This window comes from Capsicum annuum, chromosome 4 (genome assembly GCF_002878395.1).
Source record: "Capsicum annuum cultivar UCD-10X-F1 chromosome 4, UCD10Xv1.1, whole genome shotgun sequence".
Lineage (NCBI taxonomy): Eukaryota > Viridiplantae > Streptophyta > Magnoliopsida > Solanales > Solanaceae > Capsicum > Capsicum annuum.
The window spans coordinates 1,214,952-1,228,658 of NC_061114.1; positions in this window are offsets into that span (position 1 = coordinate 1,214,952).

A 13,707-nucleotide genomic window follows, 5' to 3' on the forward strand; every position below is an offset into this window, starting at 1 on the left:
CTATAACCCATAATTTTTAGGGTGGGCTCGGAGTTCGGGCATGATTTGGGCTAAAAATCGATTAGGATGCCCCAGGCAGACTAGGGAGCGGCCTAATATGGGCTATTTTGGTTTTTTGGTGGTTTGGTTGGTCAAATGGGTGAAACAGTGCGAATAGGCCATTTTTGGGCTAAATCTGTGTACTATAGCGCATGATTTTTGGGGTTGGATCGGGGTTCGTGCGTGATTTTTACCAAAAATTGATCGAGTTGCCTAAGGCAGGCTAAAGAGTGGACTTGTGTGGGCTATTTTGGTTTTCTCGGCGATTTGGTTGGTCAAACGGGCAAAATAGTGCGAATTGGCATTTTAGGGTCAAATTGGTGTGCTATAGCCCACGGTTTTTGGGGTGGGGCCGGGGTTCAAGCTCGATTTTAGCTTAAAATCAACTGGGTTGCCCTAGGCAAGCTTGGGAGCAGCCTAGTGTGGGTTATTTTGATTTTCTTGGCATTTTTGTTGGTCAAATGGGCAAAACGGTGCCAACAGGCCATTTTTGGCCAAATCAATGTGCTATAGCCTACGATTTTTAGGGTGGAATCAGGTTTCGAGTATGATTTTGGCTAAAATTCAATCGGGCTGCCCTAGGTAGGCTGGGGAACGGCCTAGTATGGGGAATTTTGGTTTTCTAGATGGTTTGGTTGGTCAAAAGGGCGAAACGCCGCGAACGGATCATTTTTGGGCCAAATTAGAGTGCTATAGACCATAGTTTTTGGGGTGTGCCCCGAGTCCTGGCATGATTTGGGCCAAAAATCGATCGGGCTACCCTAGGCTGGGTTGGGAATGCCCTAGTGTAGGCCATTTTAGTTTTCTGGGTGGTTTGGTTGGTCAAACGAGCTAAATGACATAAATGGACATTCTGGGGCCAAATCGGTGTCCTATAAGCCACAGTTTTTAGGGTGGGCCAGGGGTACGGGCGTGATTTTAGCCATAAATCTACTGGGCTACCACAGGTAGGCTAGGGAGCGACCTAGTATGGGCCATTTTAGTTTTTGGGGCGGTTATATTGGTCAAACGGGTGAAATGGCTCGAACGAGCCATTTTTTATCTAAATTGGTGTGCTATAGCCCACTGTTTTTGGGGTACGCCCGGACTTCGAGCGTGATTTTTGCCGAAAATCGACTGGTCTACCCCAGGATAGATGGGGAACTGCCTAGTGGGGGCCATTTTGGTTTTCTGGGCGGTTTAGTTGGTCAAACGGACGAAACAGTGTGAACGGGCCATTTTTAGGACAAATCAATGTGTTATAGCCCATGATTTTTGGGGTGTGCTCGAGGTCCGATCGTGATTATGGCTGAAAATCAATCTGGCGGCCCCAGCCAGGTCGCGGAGCGGCCATATGTGGGCCATTTTAGTTTTCTAGGATTTTTGGTTGGTCACACGGGTGAGACGGCATGAATGGGCCATTTTTCGACCAAATCGGTGTGCTATATCCCATAGTTTTTAGGGTGAACTAGGGGTTCGAGCGTGATTTTCACCGAAAATCAATTAGGTTACCCTAGGCCGACTGGGGAGCGGCCTAGTATAGGCCATTTTGGTTTTCTGGGCAGTTTGGTTAGTAAAATGGGCAAAACGGTGCTAACAGGCCATTTTTGGGCTAAATCGGTGTGTTATAGCCCATGGTTTTTGGGGTGGGCCTAGGGTTCAGGCGTGATTTTGGCTGAAAATCGATCGGGCTACCCCAGGCATGCTGGGAAACTACCTTGTGTGGGCTATTTTGGTTTTCTAGGCGGTTTGGTTGGTTAAATGGGCGAAACAGTGCAAACAGGCCATTTTTGGGCCAAATAAGTGTTCTATAACCCATGATTTTTGGGGTGGGCTCGAGGTCCGGGTATAATTTTGGTCGAAAATGGATTGGGCTACCCCAGGCAGGATAGTGTGTGGCCTAGTGTGGGCCATTTTTATTTTCTAGACGGTTTAGTTTGTCAAACAGTCAAAACGGCATGAACGGGCTTTTTTTAGCAAAATTGGTATGTTGTAGCCCATGGTTTTCGAGGTGGGACCCAGGTACGAGCATGATTTTGGACAAAAATTGATTGGGGCCCCAGGCAGTCTTGGGAGTAGCCTAGTGTGGGCCATTTTGGTTTTCTGGGTGGTTTGGCTAGTCAAACAGGAAAAACGATGCAAAAGGGCCATTTTTGGGTCAATTCAGTGTACTATAGCCCACATTTTTCGAGGTGAGCTCAGGGTCTGAATGTAATTTTTGCCAAAAATCAATCGGTCTGCCCCATGTAGTCTGGAGAGCAGCCTAGTGTAGGTCATTTTGGTTTCTAGGCAGTTTAGTTGATCAAACGGGCGAAACAACCCGAACCGACCATTTCTAGGCCCAATCGAAGTGTTATATAGCCTACGGTTTTTAGGGCAGGCCCGAGGTGCGAGAGTGATATTAGCCAAAAATTGACTGGGCTACCTCAGGCAGGCTTGGGAGCGGCCTAGAGTTGGCCATTATGGTTTTCTGGGAGATTTGGTTGGTCAAACGGGCGAAACGGCATGAACGGTCCATTTTCGAGCCAAATTAATGTGCTATAGCCTATAGTTTTTGGGGTGGGACCAGGAGTGATTTTGGCCAAAAATCGACTGGGTTGCCTAGGCAGGCTGGAGCGCGGCCATGTGTGGGTCATTTTGGCTTTCTGGGCAGTTTGGTTGGTCAAACGAGCGAAACAGCGTGAACGGTCCATTTTTGAGCCAAATCGATGTGTTATAGCCCATAGTTTGTTGGATGGGCCCAGGAGTAATTTTGGCTAAAAATCGACTTGGTTGCCCAGGCAGGTTGGAGCGCAGCCTTGTGTAGGTCATTTTGGTTTTCTGGCCAGTTTGGTTGGTCAAACGGGTGAAACGGCACGAACTCGCCATTTTCAGGCCAAATTGGTGTGCTATAGCCCATGATTTTTAGGGTGGGCCTGGGGACCGAGCGAGATTTTGGTAAAAATTGATCGGGCTGCCCCAAGCAGGCTGGGGAGCGGCCTAGTGTGGGCCATTTGTATTTTCTGGGTGGTTTGGTTGGTCAAACCGATTAAACGGTGCAAATAAGCCATTTTCAGGCAAAACAGGTATGTTATAGCCCACGATTTTTAGGGTGGGCCCGGGGTCTGAGAGTGATTTTGGCCATAAATCGATCGGGCTACCCCAGGCAGACAGGGGAGCGGCATAGTCTGGGCTATTTTTGTTTTCTGGGCGATTTCGTTGGTCAAACAAGAAAAACAACGTGAACGTGCCATTTTCGGGCCAAATCGATATGGTATAGCCCACGGTTTTTGGGGTGGCCCTGGGGTCCGGGTATGATTTTGGCTGAAAATTAATGGGGTTTCCTAAGTAGGCTGGGTAGCGGCCTAGTATGGGATATTTTGATTTTCTGGGAGGTTTGGTTGGTCAAACAGGCAAAACGCCACGAACGGGCCATTTTCGAGCCAAATCGGTGTTCTATAGCCCTCAATTTTTGGAATGGGCTCAGGGTCCGGGTGTGATTTTGGCTAAAAATTAACCTGGTTGCACTAGGCAGGCTGGGGAGCGGCCTAGTGTATGCTATTTTGGTTTTCTGTGTAGTTTGGTTGATCAAACCGGCGAAACGGTGCGAACGGGCAGTTTTTGATGCCAAATCGGTGTGCTATAGCCCAATTTTTTTGAGGTGGGCCCGGGGTCAGGGAGTGATTTTGGCCAAAAATTTATCGAACTCCCCCAGGCAGGTTGGGGAGCGGCTTTATGTGGGCCATTTTAGTTTTCTGGGTGATTTGGTTTGTCAAACGGGCAAAACAGTACGAACGGGCCATTTTTGGGCCAAATTGGTGCGCTATAACCCACGTTTTTTTAGGTGGCCTCGGGGTCCAGGTGTGATTTTGGCCAAAAATAGATCGTTCTACCCTAGGCAGGCTGAAGAGCGACCTAGTGTGGGCCATTTACATTTTTTGGGGAGTGTTGGTTGGTCAAACGGGCAAAATGGTGCGAACGGGCTTTTTTTTAGCTAAATTGGTGTGCTATAGCCCACGGTTATTGGGGTAGGCCTGGGGTCCGGGCTTGATTTTGATCGAAAATCTATTGGGCTGCCCCAGGCAAGTGGGAGAGCATCCTAGTATGGGGCATTTTGATTTTCTGGGAGGTTTGGTTGGTCAAACGGGTAAAATGATGCAAACGGGCCATTTTCAGGCATAATTAGTCTGCTATAGCCTATGTTTTTAGGGTGGGCCCAGGGTTCGAGGCTGATTTTAGCCAAAAATCGACCGGGTTGCCCCAGCCAGGATGGGGAGCAGCCTAGTGTGGGCTATTTTTTTTCTAGGCAGTTTGGTTGGTCAAACGGGCGAAACGACGCGAACTGACCATTTTTCGACTAAATCAGTGTTATATAGCCCATGGTTTTTGGGGTGGGCATGGGGTCCAGGCTTAATTTTGGCAAAAAATTGATCGGGCTGCCCCAGGCAGGCTGGGGAATGGCCTAGTGGGCCCATTTTGGTTTTCTAGGAGGTTTGGTTGGTCAAACTAGTGAAACGGTGCGAACAGACCATTTTTGGGTCAAATCGGTGTGCTATAGCCTATGATTTTTAGGGTGGGCCCGAGGTTCGAGTGTAATTTTGGTCTTAAATCAATCGGGCTATCGCAGAAAGGTTGGGGAGCGGCCTAGTGTGGGCCATTTTGATTTTCTGGGAGATTTGGTTGGTCAAACGGGTGAAACAGTTTGAATGGACCATTTTCCGGCCAAATCAATGTTCGATAGCCCATGGTTTTTGGGGAGGGCTCAGGGTCCGGGCTATTTTGGCTGAAAAACAATCAGACTGCCCCAAGCAGGCTGGGAGTGACCTAGTGTGGGATATTTTGGTTTTCTAGGCGATTTAGGTAGTCAAACGGGTGAAACATCGCGAACTGACCATTTTTTAGCCAAACCGGTATGCTATAGCCCACGTTTTTGGGGTGGGCTCGGGGTTCCGGCGTGATTATTGCCAAAAATTAATTGCACTGTCCCAGGCAAGCTGGGGAGCAACCTAGTGTGGGCCAATTTTGTTTTCTCGGTAGTTTGGTTGGTTAAATGGGTGAAACGGCACAAACGGTCCATTTTCGAGCTAAATCGGTGTGCTATAACCCACGATTTTTTAGGTAGGATTGGTGTTCGGGCGTTATTATTACCAAAAATTGACCGGGATGCCCCAAGCAGGCTGAAGAATGGCCTAGTATGGTCCATTTTGGTTTTCAGGGTGGTTTAGTTGGTCAAACAAGCGAAATGGCGCAAACGGGTCATTTTCAAGCCAAATCGGTGTGCCATATCCCACAATTTTTAGGGTGGGCCTGTAGTATGGACGTGATATTGGCCGAAAATCGAAGGGGCTACCCCAGGCAGGCTGAGGAGTGGCCTAGTGTGGGCCATTTTAGTTTTTAGGGTGGTTTGATTTTTAAGACTTGCGAAACGGCACAAACAAGCCATTTTTGGGCCAATTAAGTGTGATATACCCATGATTTTTTAGGTGGGCCCGTGGTCTGGGCGTGATTTTGGCTGAAAATAGACTGGGCTACCCCAGCAGGCTAGGTAGTAGCCATGTATGGGCTATTTTGGTTTTCTGGGTGGTTTGGTTGGTCAAATCGGAAAAACAGCATGAACGGATAATTTTTTAGCCAAATTGGTGTATTATAGCCCACGATTTTTAGGGTGGGCCCAGGGCTCGGGCGTGATTTTGGCCAAAAATATACCGGACTGCCCCTGGTAGGCTAGGAAGTGGCCTAGTGTATGCCATTTTGGTTTTCTGGGTAGTTTAGTTGGTCAAACAGGCTATTTTCGAGCCAAATTGGTGTGCTATAGCCCACGGTTTTTAGGGTGGGCCTAGGGTCCTGGCGTTATTTTGGCCAAAAATAGATCGGGTTATCTCAGGATGGCTAGGGAGCTGCCTAGTGTAGGCTATTTTGGTTTTCTGGGCGGTTTTGTTGGTCAAACGGGCGAAACAGAGCGAAGAGCCATTTTCGGGCCAAATTGGTATGCTATAGCACACGATTTTTAGGGTGGGTCCGAGGTCTGGGCATTATTTTGGCCGAAAATAGACAGGGTTGCTCGAGCAGGCTGAGAAGCGGTTTATATGGGCCATTCTGGTTTTCTGGGCGGTTTGGTTGGTCAAACGGGTAAAACGGCGTGATCGGGCTATTTTTGGGACAAATTGTTGTTATAGCCAAGGTTATCAGGGTGGGCCTAGGGTCCGAGCGTGATTTTAGTTAAAAATCAATCGGGATGCCCTAGGCAGGCTGGTGAGCGGCCTAGTGTGGGCCATTTTGGTTTTATGGGCAGTTTGGTAAGTCAAATGGGCGAAACAGTCCGAATAGGCTGTTTCGGGCCAAATCGGTATGCTATAGCCCACGGTTTTTGGTGTGGGCCCAAGGATCCAGCGTGATTTTTGCCAAAAATTAAATGGGTTGCCCCAGGGAGGCTGGGGAGCGGCCTGGTTTGGTCCAATTTGGTTTTCTGGTTGTTTGGTTGGTCAAACAGGCGAAAGGTCGCTAACGGGCCATTTTTGGGCAAAATCAGTGTGCTATAGCCCACGGTTTTGGGTGGGACCAAGGTCTAGGTGTGATTTTGGTCAAAAATTAACCGAACTGCCCCAGGCAGGCTGGAGAGCTACTTAATGTGGGCCATTTTGGTTTTCTGGGCGATTTAGTTGGTCAAACGAGTGAAACAACATAAATGGGCCATTTTCGAGCCAAATCGGTGTGTTATAGCCTACGATTTTTGGGGTGGGCCCGGAGTCCAAATGTTATTTTAGTTTAAAATTGACTGGACTGCCCTAGGCAAGCTGTGGAGTGGCCTAGTGTTGGATATTTTGGTTTTTTGGGTGGTTTGGTTTGTCAAACGTGCGAAACGGCGCGAACGGGCCATTTTCAGGCCAAATTGGTGTGCTATAGCCCATGGCTTTTGAGGTGGCCCCAAATTTCTATGTGATTTTGGTTGAAAATCGATCGGGCTGCCCCAAGCCGGCTGGGGAGCGGCCTAGTATAGGCTATTTTAGATTTCTGAGCAGTTTGATTGGTCAAACGGGCAAAACGGCACGAACGGGCCATTTTCAGGTCAAATCAGTGTGCTATAGCCCATAATTTTTGGGGTGGGCCCAGGGTTATAAAGTGATTTTGGATGCCAATCGATCGGCTGCCCCAGGCAGGCTAGGGAGCGGCCTAGTATGGGCTATTTTTGTTATCTATGTTGTTTGGTTTATCAAACGAGCGAAATGGTTATTTTCAGAACAAATCAATATGCTATAGCCCACGGCTTTCGGGGTGGGCTCGAGGTCTGAGCGTGATTTTAGACAATAATCGATCGAGCTGCCCCAAGCAGGCTGAAGAGTGACCTAGTATGGGTTATTTTAACTTTCTAGGCGGTTTGGTTGGTCAAACGGGCAAAACATCGCAAATGGGCCATTTTTGGGCCAAATCGGTCTGCTATAGCCCACGATTTTTGGGATGGGCCCGGGGTCCGTGCTTGATTTTTGCAAAAAATTGACTTGGCTACCCAAGGCAGGCTAAGGAGCATCCTAGTATGGGTCATTTTGGTTTTTGGGGCAATTTGGTTAGTCAAACGGGCGAAACGACGTGAACAGCCCATTTTTGGGCTAAATCGATGTGGTATAGCCCACGGTTTTTGGGGTGGGCTCGAGGTCAGGGTGTGATTTTAGCCAAAAATTGACCGGGCTGCCCCAGCCAGGCTGGGGAGTGGCCTAGTAAGGAATATTTTAGTTTTACAGGCGGTTTGGTTGGTCAAACAGGCAAAATAGCGTGAAGGGCTATTTTAGGGCCAAATTGCTGTGCTATAGCCTACAGTTTTTTGGGTGGGCCCAGGTCCAAGCGTGACTTTTGCTGAAAATTGATCGGCCTGCCTCAGGCAAGCTAAGGAGCAATGTAGTGTGGGTGATTTTGGTTTTCTAGGCGGTTTGGTTGGTCAAACGGGCAAAACGGTGCAAACAGGCTATTTTTAGGCTAAATCGGTGTGCTATTGCCCACGGTTTTCTTTGTGGGCCTGGGTCAAGGCGTTACTTTGGCCAAAAATCAACTGGGCTACCCCAGGCAGGCTGGGAAGAGGCCTAGTGTAGGCCATTTTGGTTTTATGGGCGGTTTGGTTGGTCAAACGGGCAAAACGGCATAAACGGGCATTTTTGAACCAAATTGGTGTGCTATAGCCCATGATTTTGTGGTTGGGCCTAGGGTCCGAGTGTTATTTTTATCAAAAATCAATTGTGTTGTCCCAGACAGGCTGGGGAGCGGCCTAGTGTTGGCCATTTTGGTTTTTAAGGTGGTCTGGTTGGTCAAACGGATGAAACATCATGAACGGGCCATTTTTGAGCCAAAACGGTGTGCTATATCCCACGGTTTTTGGGGTGGGCCTGGGGTTCGAGCGTGATTTTGGCTAAAAATTGACCCAGCTGCCCTAGACTGGCTGGGGTGTGGCCTATTTTGGGCCATTTTGGTTTTCTGGGCAGTTTCCTTGGTCAAACAGGCGAAACGGATATTTTCAGGCCAAATCGGTGTGCTATAGCCCACGATTTTCAGGGTGGGCAAGGGGTCCGAGCGTGATTTTGGCAAAAAATTGACCGGGATGTCCCAGGAAGCCTGGGGAGCAGCCTAGTATGGTCTATTTTGGTTTTCTGGGCGATTTGGTTGGTCAAATGGATGAAACAATGTGAAAGGGATATTTTCAAGCCAAATCGGTGTGCTACAGCCCATGATTTTTGGGGTGGGCCTAGGTTTCGAGCGTGATTTTGGCCAAAAATTGATCAAGCTACCCCAGGCAAGCTAGGGAGTGGCCTAGTATGGGCTATTTTGGTTTTTTGGGCGGTTTGGTTGATTAAATGGTCGAAACGGCGCAAACGGGGTTTTCAGGCCAAATTGGTGTGCTATAGCCCACGGTTTTCAGGATGGGCCAAGGATCCAGGCGTGATTTTTGTTGAAAATTGATTGGGCTGCCCCAAGCTAGCTGAGGAGTGGACTAGTATGGGCCATTTTGTTTTTCTAGGCGATTTGGTTGGTCAAACGGATGAAACAGCTCATACGGGCTGTTTTTGTGCCAAATTGGTGTGCTATAGCCCATAATTTTTGGGGTGGGATCAGGGTTCGAGCATGATTTTGTTGAAAATTGACCAAGCTTCCCCAGGCAAGCTAAAGGGAAGTCTAGTGTGGCTATTTTGGTTTTCTGGGCAATTTTGTTGGTCAAACGGGCGAAACGGCGCGAACGGGTCATTATCAAGCCAAATCGGTGTGCTATAGCCGACGGTTTTGGGAGTGGACCCGAGGTTCAGGCTTGATTTTGGCTGAAAATCGATCGAGCTGCCCTAGGCAGGTTGGGGAGCGGCCAAGTACGAGTCATTTTGGTTTTCTTGGTGGTTTGGTTGGTCAAACGGGGGAACGGAGCAAATGGGCCATTTTTGGGCCAAATCGTTGTGCTATAGCCCACAGCTTTTGGGGTAAGCCCGAGGTTCGAGCATGATTTTGACCGAATATCAATCGAGCTGGCCCAGGAGGGCTGGGAAGCGACCTAGTGTGAGCTATTTTGGTTTTCTGGGCGATTTGGTTGGTCAAACGGGCGAAACGACGTGAACGAGCCATTTTTAAGCTAAATTGGTATGCTATTGCCCATGATTTTTAGGGTGGGCCAGGGGTCCGAGCATGATTTTGGATAAAAATTGACTGGGCTGCCCCAGGCAAGCTGTGAAGCGGCCTAGTATGGGCTATTTTGGTTTTCTAGGCAGTTTGGTTGGTCAAACGGGCGAAACGGCACGAACGGGCCATTTTTTAAGCCAAATCAGTATGCTATAACCCACAATTTTTGGGGTGGGCCCGGGGTTCAGACGTGATTTTGGCCAAAAATTGATCGGGCTGCGTCAGGCAGGTTGGGGAGCAGCCTAGTACGGGTCATTTTGGTTTTCTGGGTGGTTTGGTTAGTCAAATGAGTGAAATAGTGCGAATGGGCTATTTTAGGGATAAATCGGTGTGTGCTATAGCCCATAATTTTTTAGGTGGGCCAAAGATCCGAGCGTGATTTTGGCTGAAAATTGATCGGGCTGCCCCTGGCTGACTGGGGAGTGGTCTAGTGTAGGCCATTTTGGTTTTTTGAGCAGTTTAGTTGGTCAAACGGATGAAATGGTACAAACGGGCCAAATTGGTGTGGTATAGCCCACGATTTTTGGGATGGGCCCAAGGTTTAGGCATAATTTTGGCTGAAAATCGATCGGGCTACCCCAGGTAGGCTGAGGAGCGGCCTAGTATGGTCTATTTTGGCTTTCTAGGAGGTTTGGTTGGTCAAACGGGCGAAACGATGCAAACGGACTATTTTCTAGCTAAATTGGTATGTTATAGCCCACGATTTTTGGGGTGGGCCCGGGATTAGGGCGTGATTTTAGCTAAAAATTGTTTGAACTGCCCCTGCCAGGCCGGGAAGTAGCATAGTGTGGGCCATTTTGGTTTTCTGGGCGGTTTAGTTGGTCTAACGGGCAAAACGGCACAAACGGGCCATTTTAGGGCCAAATTGATGTACTATTGCCCCAGGTTTTTGGGGTGGGCTCGATATTCGAGCGTGATTTTGGTTGAAAATCAATCGGGATACCCCAGGCAGGTTGGGCAGCTGCCTAGTATGGGATATTATGGTTTTCTGGGCTGTTTGGTTGGTCAAACGGGCGAAACGGTGTAAACGGGCCATTTTCGAGCCAAATCAATGTGATATAGCCCACGATTTTTGGGGTGGGCCCGGGGTTCGAGCGTGATTTTTGCAAAAAATTGATAGGGCTGCCCCAGGAAGGATAAGGTGCGGCCTTGTGTGGGTCATTTTGGTTTTCTGGGCGATTTGGTTGGTTAAACGGGCGAAACGGTGCGAACGGGTCATTTTTAGGCTAAATCGGTGTGCTATAGCCCACGGTTTTTGGGGTGGTGATACAAGTGAGACTATGAATATCAACGTGTGTACAAGTGCAGAAAAGTATCATCCTAGGAAGTTCAATGTTGAGACGTGAGAAGGATCAAAGACGCACCAAAGCCGCCTTATTTGCTCATTTATTACACTAGAAGGGCGCCCCCTTTTCATTAAGGGTCTTTTGGTCATTTCATATTTTATGTAATAAGGAGACTATATATAGTTTAGTATTAGGGATTTTCATGACTTAGTTTATTATTGTTGTAAGTTCTGACATTTGAAACACCAAAGTCCTCTCTCTACTTGAGGCAAACCGAAACTTGTAACTAGGATAGCAATTCAAGGGTGGAATCTCTTGTAATAGCTTGTTTTTGAGAAACCTTGGCGCTTGAGTGGTGGAATCCTCTCTTGTGTCATTGTAAGAGTTAGATTATCGTGTGTGGAGGTGTTAGGGGTTTTAGAGTTTTATGTACTCTTTGGTTACTAGGATTTACACCACCTTTGTCTAACTATCTATCCTTTTGTTTGTTTTCATCTTGTATTAGATTGTATCTTGTGTTGTAAGCCGTGTGGTGTTGTCTTGTTATAACATTGTTGTTGTTCATTATATTGTGTTGTAACTTAGATTGGTTGGCTGATTTTGGTGTCACCAACACCTTGTTAACTTGTGAAACTCGTATTCTTGTTCTTGGCCGAAACTAGCTCTCAAAGGGTCCTCAGTTTGTGCCTTGTTGAGTGGACTGTTTTGGTGTCATTTCGTGAGTTCCTAGTCTCTTCTGTATCATTTGGTATCATATCAAGTCTGGTTGTGTTCCTACACTACCAATCTTGGGCTCTCTTAGTCGAAAAATCAATAAAAAAAAAGAGTTGAAGTGTTCTTGTTCTTGGCCGAGTGTTCTTGTTGTTGTTGTTGTGTTTGGCCGAGAATTGTGTCTAGATTTGAGTGTATTTTGTTGTCTTAGTTTGTTTCTAGTGCTGGTTCTCTTTCTCCTCAACACTTATTGAGTCTACCACCCAAGTTCTTGAGCAAGATTCCGATTGTGTTGTGGTGTTAAGTGGACGGTTTCTTATTGTTGGTGGTGGTGTTCATCTTGTGTTCTTGTGTTGTGTTGAAGAAGTTGTTGTTTGATCTTGAAGAGAGAAAAGAAGTATAAGACTTTTTTTTTGTCTTGAAAACAATTTCAAGACAACACCAAAGTAGTAAAAGAAAAAGAGACATTTAAAAAGCATACTTACCAAAAAGGAGTAACAACACTTTTCAAGAATAGACAAAAGAGGAAAGAGACAAGGCTACTCCAAAAGGATGTTTTTCCAAAAGAGTGCAAGTTGGTGAAAAGTTGGTAGAAGAATTTTTTACTCTTGAAAAGAGAGTCTAAAATCTTGTCCACCTACACCATAGCCGAAATATCTTCCTCAAAGGTGTAGTATTGAACATCAAAGTCTTGGAACAAATTTTCTTCAACAACAACGTGTGTTTTGTCTTGTTACCGTTTGTGTGGTGTTGTTGCTTGCGGTTCAAAGACTTGAACCTTTGTTGGTGTGTTGTGTGTGACATTGTGGACTGTTTTTTTTTGGTGCTATGAAACCCGAAACCTCACACTCTCAACCCACAAGGGAACACAATGCTACTAGTATCATTTTGGATCGCCTTGAAGCTATGTCCCGAGACATGGCTAGGATGACCACAGGTATTGAAAAACTAGACTCGGATGTGGTATCAATGAAGGGTGAAGTATCAATAATGGGTGGGAGATTGGAGAGAGTGGAAAACCAAAGAAGCCGACCTTCTACCCCTCGACATATTTCACCAACTAGTACTCCTGAGGCCATGCACCAATTGCTATATCCACCTATTGCGACAAATCAAACCAACCCTCACTCCCAAATCCGAGATCATGATAGACCAAGCCACCCTCCACTTCACCAAGTCTAACAGGAAGGACTTGGAACCCAAATACCACCACCAAACCTAAGCCCTCCCATCCAAAATCCACTTGACCAAAGACCTCACTATCCAAATCCAATCCCGCCGCTACAAGCTCCACTTAACCCAAATAGACCCGTCCATGTTGAGGGGTATGGTAGAGGAGAACAACATGCTGGTTATGGACCATATTATGATGTTTACATAAGAAGGGAGGAGATGAGGGATAGGCAAGGTGATCCAAGGGAAGTTCACGGCCGAGACGGAAGAGTTGGTCTTTGGAACCAACAAGGGAACCAAAATCGTGATGTAGGTTTAAATACCATCAAGGTGGGGCTTCCAACATTCAAAGGTGAGAGTGATCCGGAAGAATTTATATCTTGGGAGTCCACTTGTGAGAGAATCTTCCAAGTCAATGACCTTACCGAGGAGAAAAAGAGTTGTTATGCGATTGCACATTTTGAGGGTTATGCTACTATGTGGTGGGAGTATGTGAAGCAATTTGCAATGTTTTGATTGAGGGGCAGCCTTCTCCTTGGTTTAGGTTAAGGTACCTCATGAGACAAAGGTACTTACCCGAGAGTTACTATCAAGATCTCCTTGCTAAGTTGTTTAACTTGAGGCAAGGGAACAAAAGCGGCGTGGCTTACTATGATGAATTCCAACAACTCATTTTGAAACTTGATCATCGAGGGGAGCAAGTAATCCATGACATCGTTTGATTCAAGTTGGGTTTGAATAGGGACATTGCCTCACGGTTGACACTTCACAAGTTTGACACCATTGATGCCATCTTCCAAGCCGCCTTGGAAGTTGAGAAGGAATTACGAGAGAAATCGAGTGTCAAGATCAAAGGGCAATCTCCCTCGGGTTGGCACAAGGACAAAAATGACTC